Genomic DNA, 7,623 nt, shown 5'->3' with positions numbered 1-7,623 from the left:
GTGACCATCCCTCATGTTGAATGCGGTTTTCCAGATATCTTCAGTTTGGATGCGTACCAGATTGTACGCACCCCTCAGATCCAACTTGGTGAAGATCCGTGCCCCTTGAAGGCGGTCAAACAACTCACTGATAAGGGGCAGAGGTACCGGTCTTTGCGGGTTATGGCATTGAGCCCTCTGTAGTCAATACAAGGGTGTAAACCGCCATCCTTTTTCTTGACGAAGAAAAAGCCTGCTCCAGCGGGAGAATCAGAGGGACAAATGAACCCTTTTTCTAAGTTCTCTTTGATATACTCAGACATGGCTAGGGTTTCTGGATGAGACAATGGATAAGTTCTGCCCTTGGGAGGCGTCGTGCCCGGCAGAAGTTCTATGGAGCACTTGAACTTGCGTAGCGGAGGCAAGGTGTCCACCTTCTGCATTGAGAAGATGTCTTTGAACTCAATATATTGGGTAGGCAAACCAGATAGGGTGGTAGACGTCTAGACAGAGACTGCTGGAGATACTTGACGTAGACATGTCTTCTGGCATTTGGAACCCCACTGCACCAACTGCAGGGGATGCCAATCGAACTGGGGTTCGTGGACCTGGAGCCAGGGCAGCCCCAGGATGACTGGATGTGTAGAACGTTTTAACACATAGAAGGACATCTCCTCCTTGTGGAGAGTGCCCATGGTAAGACGGACAGCCACTGTTCGATGGGTGATGAGCCTTGGAAGATGTTCTCCTTGAATGGAGGCGATGCAGAGGCTCACATCTAATGGCTGAAGAGGAATGTTCAGAAGCTTGACAATGTCATTCATGATGAAGCTGCCACTTGCTCCTGTATTGACAAGAGCAGTGGTGGTGAAGGAGTGGGCCTCGATGCCCAAAGAGACTGGAAGCAGGAGTTGGGGGCTGGTGACAGTAGCGCCTAAGCTCGGGACCCCCGCCAGGCTCAGGTGTTGCAGTTTTCCGGACAGCCTGGACAGGACTGCCGAAGATGTCCTGAAGCACCACAGTAAAGGCAAAGACCCTCCTTTCTCTGACAGAGATGTTCAGTCGGAGACAGTCGCCCACAGTTCACCTCCATGGGTTCCACCACAGGAGGAGGTGGTGGTGATGGAGTCTTGACTGGAGGACTCTGGGCATGCATGGGACATAGTGTAGGAGAGCTGGAAGCCTTTACTTCTAGGCGCCTTTGCCAGAGATGATGGTTGATCGTCCCGGTGAGGGAAATCAAGTCCTCTGGAGACTTGGGAGTCTCACGGACAGAGAGTTCATATTTGGGCGCGCTGGAGAGTCCATTTAGGAAGATGACTTGCAGACAATCTTCTTGCTACCCGAGCTCAGTAGCCAGGGTCTTGAATTCCACCGTATACTCAGAGAGGGTCCGTGACCTTTGATGGAGGTGGAGTAGATTATGGTTGGCTACAGCTTGGTGCCTTGGGTCTCTGAAGGTCTGCTTGAAGAGAGCAACAAACTCGGATAGCTTGGAAAGCATGGGATCAGAGCATTCCTATAATGGAGAGGCCAATGCAAGAGCATTCCCTTCTAGGTGGGAAAGGATTAAGGTGACTTTAGTGGTTTCCTTCAGGAACAAGGAGGGTTGCAGTGCAAATTGCATGAAGTACTGATTGAGGCAGGCATGACAGGAACATGAGTCTCCGTTGTATCGAGGAAGTGCAGGGAGCACCAACGATGCTTTGGGTAGCATAGAGGCCGATAGGCTCATAGGATTGGCCAGGGCTGTATCTCGCAGCTGGGAACGAAGCTCTTCCACCGAAGAGGCTAGCGATTCCAAAGCCCTGCGATGTTCTTGGACTGTGGCAGCCAAACCCGGTAGGGCCTTGGAGGCGGGAGACTACGCCGAGTCCATGGCATTGGCAAGTTGTGGCGCTTGGAAGTGGACCCTTGTCCTGGAGCAGTGGAGATCGGCTCCCTGGTAGGGACAAGAAAGCACCTGCCCCCAGGGGGTGGAGCATAGGAGGAGACAGAGGCTAGGATGAGCTTCACCACTGGAAGCCCGCGGTCCCCCTGGGTGGAGCCCGTAGGGACCCGGGCCGCTTGGACTTAGGTGGGCCTCACAGGGTTTCCCAGAGAGGTAGTAGAGAGGCGTGCCCACGAACAGCAAGAGAGCGCAATCGGACACTAGGCTGTAGGTCTGGAGGAGCAAGGAAGGCCAGAACAGTGTAGGCAATGACAAGGCAAGGGACAAAGCCAGAATCAGGAGACGTGGTCAATGGCAGCCGGGGTCAGAATGAGGATCAGTCTGAGGAGTAGTCAACGAAGCAGGGGTCAGGTTCCAGAGGTCAGATGAGGTCATAAGGCAGGCAGAGGTCAGGATCCAGGCAGCGAACAGAATGGTCAAGGAGCAGGCTGAGGTCAGTACCAGAGAGACAGTCCAAGGGTACTACCTGGGAGACAGGACAGACAGACGTTGGAACAAAAGGACGCTGGAACAGAAGGACGCTGGAACAAGACTGGAACAAGATTGTGAACGTGGAGGCAAACTAGTACACTTACAGTGCCGACCCGATTGCCAAGGCAAGGAAGTACAGGCAGGGACTTTCTTATATTGTACGTTCAATCAGGGCGCACCGCGGAGCTAGGACCAGCCCCTGGCCCTCAAGAAGCCGGGTGGTCCGCGTGTGCATAGGGGTGTGGCGAATGCCACTGGGGACACCGAGCTCCGGCGTGAGGCCTGCTGCGCAGTGGAAGGCCCGGCGACCGCCGCCACAGGACACCGAGGCCTGGAGGAGCTCGCGGCTGCCGCTGGGGAGGCCAACCCGTGACTTGCAGAGGAGCTAGCGAGGTGAGCAGGCCCATGTGCAGGCCGAGCACAGGTCACAAATGAAAAATTGTTTTTGTGTACCAGAAGTAAATTATTTCTTATTGAAATTATTGACATTGTTGAAAGGTTTGCTTGTTCAATAATTACGCTTGTTTCTGGAAGTGAAGAACCTAGAAAATTATCGATTTGCTAGCAAAATAAAATCCTTTAATTATAAAGGTGCCTCTGAAATCATTTTTCTATTTTGATTTATTTTCTGGTGAAGATACTCTGGGTATGCAAACTATCTCCATACCATCTTTAAAAGCGGAAACCCTAATAGCCTTACCATCTGGCTACACACGTGTTAGTGCTCAAGATAGTTTGGTGCCCAAGAGTGTTTACATCTGTGTGGCTTCTCTGAAGGGAAAAGTCTGTCTGATACTTCCAGTCTTGAGCCAGTTTTCTCAATCTCCTAATTCCAATTTGTGAAGACAGATGGAAGCCCCCCCCCCCCCCCCCCCCCCACACACACAATAACCAAAAGGGGAAGAAATCTAAATTACTGTAAATCTAAAAATCCCATGCTGGGTTATGCTGACTGGTCTTGCTTCTTCTAGGAAGCAGAAGGAAAGCTCACAGGTTCCCAGCCCCTGCTCTCCAGATTGGGGCTTGTCCCTCTCCAAAGGGTACAGGGTGTTTCCCAGAACAAGAAAACCAATAAAAATCCTGAAAAAATTTATCACTTCTTCAAAAACCTACCCTCTCAGATCGGGAGTATACTGATGAGGCATCTCATCTAATTGCAGGAAAAACACCAAGTTGGGTTAGTGGGCCCCAACTCAGCAGAGGACAAGGAAAAAATAGCTCTTTACTCTTCAGGATGACCACATGACCACATTCTCTATGCCTCTAGTTCCACCAAGTGCACTAGGGATAGCCAATCATACTCAACTGAAATGGAATGGAAAATTCCAGTAAACTGTTATTACTAATGGACAGGAAATTAGGGCCATCGAGTGGCTGACCAAGGGGTCGGCCACATATATATATCTATATCTATATATATGCACATATATGTATCAGATATAATACAGAGTCTGCACAATATGGTTATAACACATGTTCACTGTCCTTGTGCACTGGAGAAACTTTGGTACCAGTTGGTAAGGTGTCAGTAATGGCTCTGGGTGCTCATTTCAGCCCTCGATGAAGTTACAATTGGAAGAGTCTCTGTTCCTTTTATAGTGTGTGCCTACGTGTAAAACAGCATTATTCTTAGTCATGGATGCTGGCATTCCTTTATGAATAAGCTCATATATATCTAAGGTCCTTGTTTCCAGTACAGGCAGTGATCATGCGCTCTGTGTTTACCATATGCACTGAGCTTAACGTGTATGACTTGTTTTTGTAGTATGTGCTGGGAGACTCTGAAGACAACACCAAGTTCATTTTACATGGGCTTCCAAGATGGTTGGGATAACCTGCATGGAGCAGCCATGGATATAACCTAACATTAAAGAGCATGCTTTGGACTATTATAGAGAGCAGTGCTGAGAACAAAGTTGAAAGGCTGAGTACAAGGCATGGAGGAAGCTGCTGTCATTTTGTGTATGGGAATTTTTATGCTCATTTATCCAAAGTGGTAGAAAATCAGAGAGCAAGCCAACTGGAAAGGTTGAATGGGCCAATTACATAATTGTTTTTTTCCACTTAAGGTATCATTTAAATACCAAAAACGTAGGATACAACTACACAAACACAAACACAAACCTACATACACTCACACATAACAGTGAATTAAAAGGAAAAGGAAAAGAGGTAAAGGAAAAGAGGAATTGTTGCAGTATATCATTAGTGAATATAAACTTATGCCTCACTCAAATTTGCTACACAATAACTGCTCAGGAAAAGTTAACACACCTACCTATGCTCTTTCACCTTTTCTTCCAATCTTCTGCTCTCTTTCATATTCTCTATGCAGCTACTGTAACAAACATGTCACTCACCAGCAAACCAACACAAACAACATGGCCAAGCTGACCAAGCTCTGCTGCTTGTATGCATTTTCTTGAGTGTGGATATATTCAGATATGGATAAGAATGTACCTAGAGAAAATATTTCTTGATTTTTTCTATAAGATTTATAGGAACAACAGTCAATTAAATAAAGCATGGGATAAAATTTCAGCCTGGGCTCAGAACGACAAAGATAGCTGGCTAAGTTTTAAGTGGTTGTCTTAGGCTAGTTTTCAGCTGCAACCTAGCCAGCTAGGTTGTAGTTGAAAATGTCTTTAATTCTAGCCAGCTGGATTTAGGATTGCTATTTGGATGCTCAAGGTTAGGTGGTTCAGATTTTAAGAGGGATATCTGTGTTAGTCTGGTGTAGCAAAAATGACAAGAGGCGGGTGGCACATTAAAAACTAACCAATTTATTGAGGAAAGACTAAAGAGGTTAGGACTTTTCAGCTTGGAGAAGAGACGACTGAGGGGGGATATGATAGAGGTGTTTAAAATCATGAGAGTCTAGAACGGGTAGATGTGAATCAGTTATTTACTCTTTCGGATAATAGAAAGACTAGTGGGCACTTCATGAAGTTAGCATGTGGCACATTTAAAACTAATCTGAGAAAGTTCTTTTTTACTCAATGCACAATTAAACTCTGGAATTTGTTGCCAGAGGATGTGGTTAGTGCAGTTAGTATAGCTGTGCTTAAAAAAGGATTGGATAAGTTCTTGGAGGAGAAGTCCATTACCTGCTATTAAGTTCACTTAGAGAATAGCCACTGCCATTAGCAATGGTAACATGGAATAGACTTAGTTTTTGGGTACTTGCCAGGTTCTTATGGCCTGGATTGGCCACTGTTGGAGACAGGATGCTGGGCTTGATGGACCCTTGGTCTGATCCAGTATGGCATGTTCTTAGGTTCTTATAAACTTTTGAGGACAGAGTCCACTTCGTCAGATAGGTTAGGTGGCTAAACATTAACTAGCTAGTTTACTTAGGGAATAGCCACTGCTATTAATTGCATCAGTAGCATGGGATCTTCTTAGTGTTTGGGTAATTGCCAGGTTCTAGTGGCCTGGTTTGGCTCTCAGTTGGAAACAGGATGCTGGGCTTGATGGACCCTTGGTCTGACCCAGCATGGCAATTTCTAAAGTTCTTATGCTCTTATGTGCAGCTTAAACTCAGTGCTAGCTGCCTAGGTCCTCCATGTCCCTTCCTTACCCTGGGAATGCCCTTGAGATCGCTCACTTTTTGTGGAGCTAAATCTAACCTCTCAGCTGATTGAAATTTTCACCCTGCATGTTCTAGTTGTGTAACTCCATACAGGCCGAGACAGCGCACTGTATACCCACGATTGGACACGCGTTTTCGACGCGCTATGATAACCCTTATTCAGTAAGGGGTCAAAAATGCGCGTCCAACCCCCACTGAACCTAATAGCGCCCGGAACATGCAAATGCATGTTGATGGCCAGATTAGGTATTCCCACGCGATTCAGAAAGGAAAATGTGCAGCCAAGCCGCACATTTTACTTTCAGAAATTAGCGCCTACCCAAAGGTAGGCGCTAATTTCTCCGGGTACTAGGAAAGTGCACAGAAAAGCAGTAAAAGCTGCTTTTCTGTGCACCCGCCAACTTATTATCATGGTGATATTAAGTCGGAGGTCCCGAAAGTTACAAAAAGTTAAAAAAAAAAAATTGAAGTCGGCCTGCGGCTCGCAGGTTGAAAACCGGACGCTCAATTTTGCCGGCGTCCGGTTTCCGAACCAGTGGCTGTCAGTGGGTTTGAGAACCAACGCCGGCAAAATTGAGCGTCGGCTGTCAAACCGCTAACAGCTGCCACTCCTGTCCAAAAAGAGGCGCTAGGGACGAGCTAGTGTCCCTAGCGCCTCTTTTTACCGCCGGCCCTAATTTGAATACTGAATCGTGCGCGCAGGAGAGTGGCCTGTGCGTGCGCCGGGAGAGCGGGCGTTCGCCCGCTCTCCTGCGGACTTTACTGTATCAGCCCGATAGGTGTCTAAATTCTGCTGAAAATCGGATCCATTTTGTATAACCTGTTTATTTGTTTTCCTGATATTTTGTTTGTAATTGTGCTTGTGTTCATGTTCCAGGCTGGTTGCATAGCCCATGAGCACAAAAAGAATGTCCTCTGGTTTAATGGTATGATTTGATGGGATATGTAAATGAGATGATGAGGTAATAATGTCATAGCTTGATAAAAACACACAGAGCAGAGTGTGGAACATTATAATGCGATGCAGAACAATTTATAAAATCATAAGTGATAACAAAAGGAGACATTTCTGGTTTTTTGTGTACACAAAAGTTGACCAAATGTTACATTATTGCAATATTGGTGCCAAACTGTAATGAAGATTTAATTGCTAGATGAGTCAGTAGAAATTAATTGGGCTACATACTGGTGGCATCCCTTGGAGAAAGGGTAAATATTTTAGGATTTGAGGGCTCAAGAAGGTTAATAAAAGGTACTTATGTGTTTGGATAAATCAGTCCTTGTGGGCATGTTTATGAGCAGTATGTTTGTGGAGGTCCCTCCTTTTGCACTTACCAGGTATTTTTTTCTTAAGCTGAAACAAATACAGCTGTTTCTGTGACAAATATTCATATCTGACAAATGTCTGCTTTTATAATGATATTTGGAAAACTCCAATATTTTTGGAAAATTTTGTTCCTTATAATGTACACATACATATTTTACATATGTGTCACTAGATGGCAGCAGAGTAACATGGGAAAATACAAACCATGCAAGACCAAGAAACAATCATGGTAACTAGTGGTTACCAATTTGAGATAAATAGCAAAAGTCTTTCAGCACACAGCAGGGTCTGTGTATTGTTGCT

The sequence above is a fragment of the Rhinatrema bivittatum genome, chromosome 2, assembly GCF_901001135.1.
Source record: "Rhinatrema bivittatum chromosome 2, aRhiBiv1.1, whole genome shotgun sequence".
NCBI lineage: Eukaryota > Metazoa > Chordata > Amphibia > Gymnophiona > Rhinatrematidae > Rhinatrema > Rhinatrema bivittatum.
The sequence above is the reverse complement of the archived record's forward strand: the minus strand, read 5'-3'. Positions refer to the sequence as shown.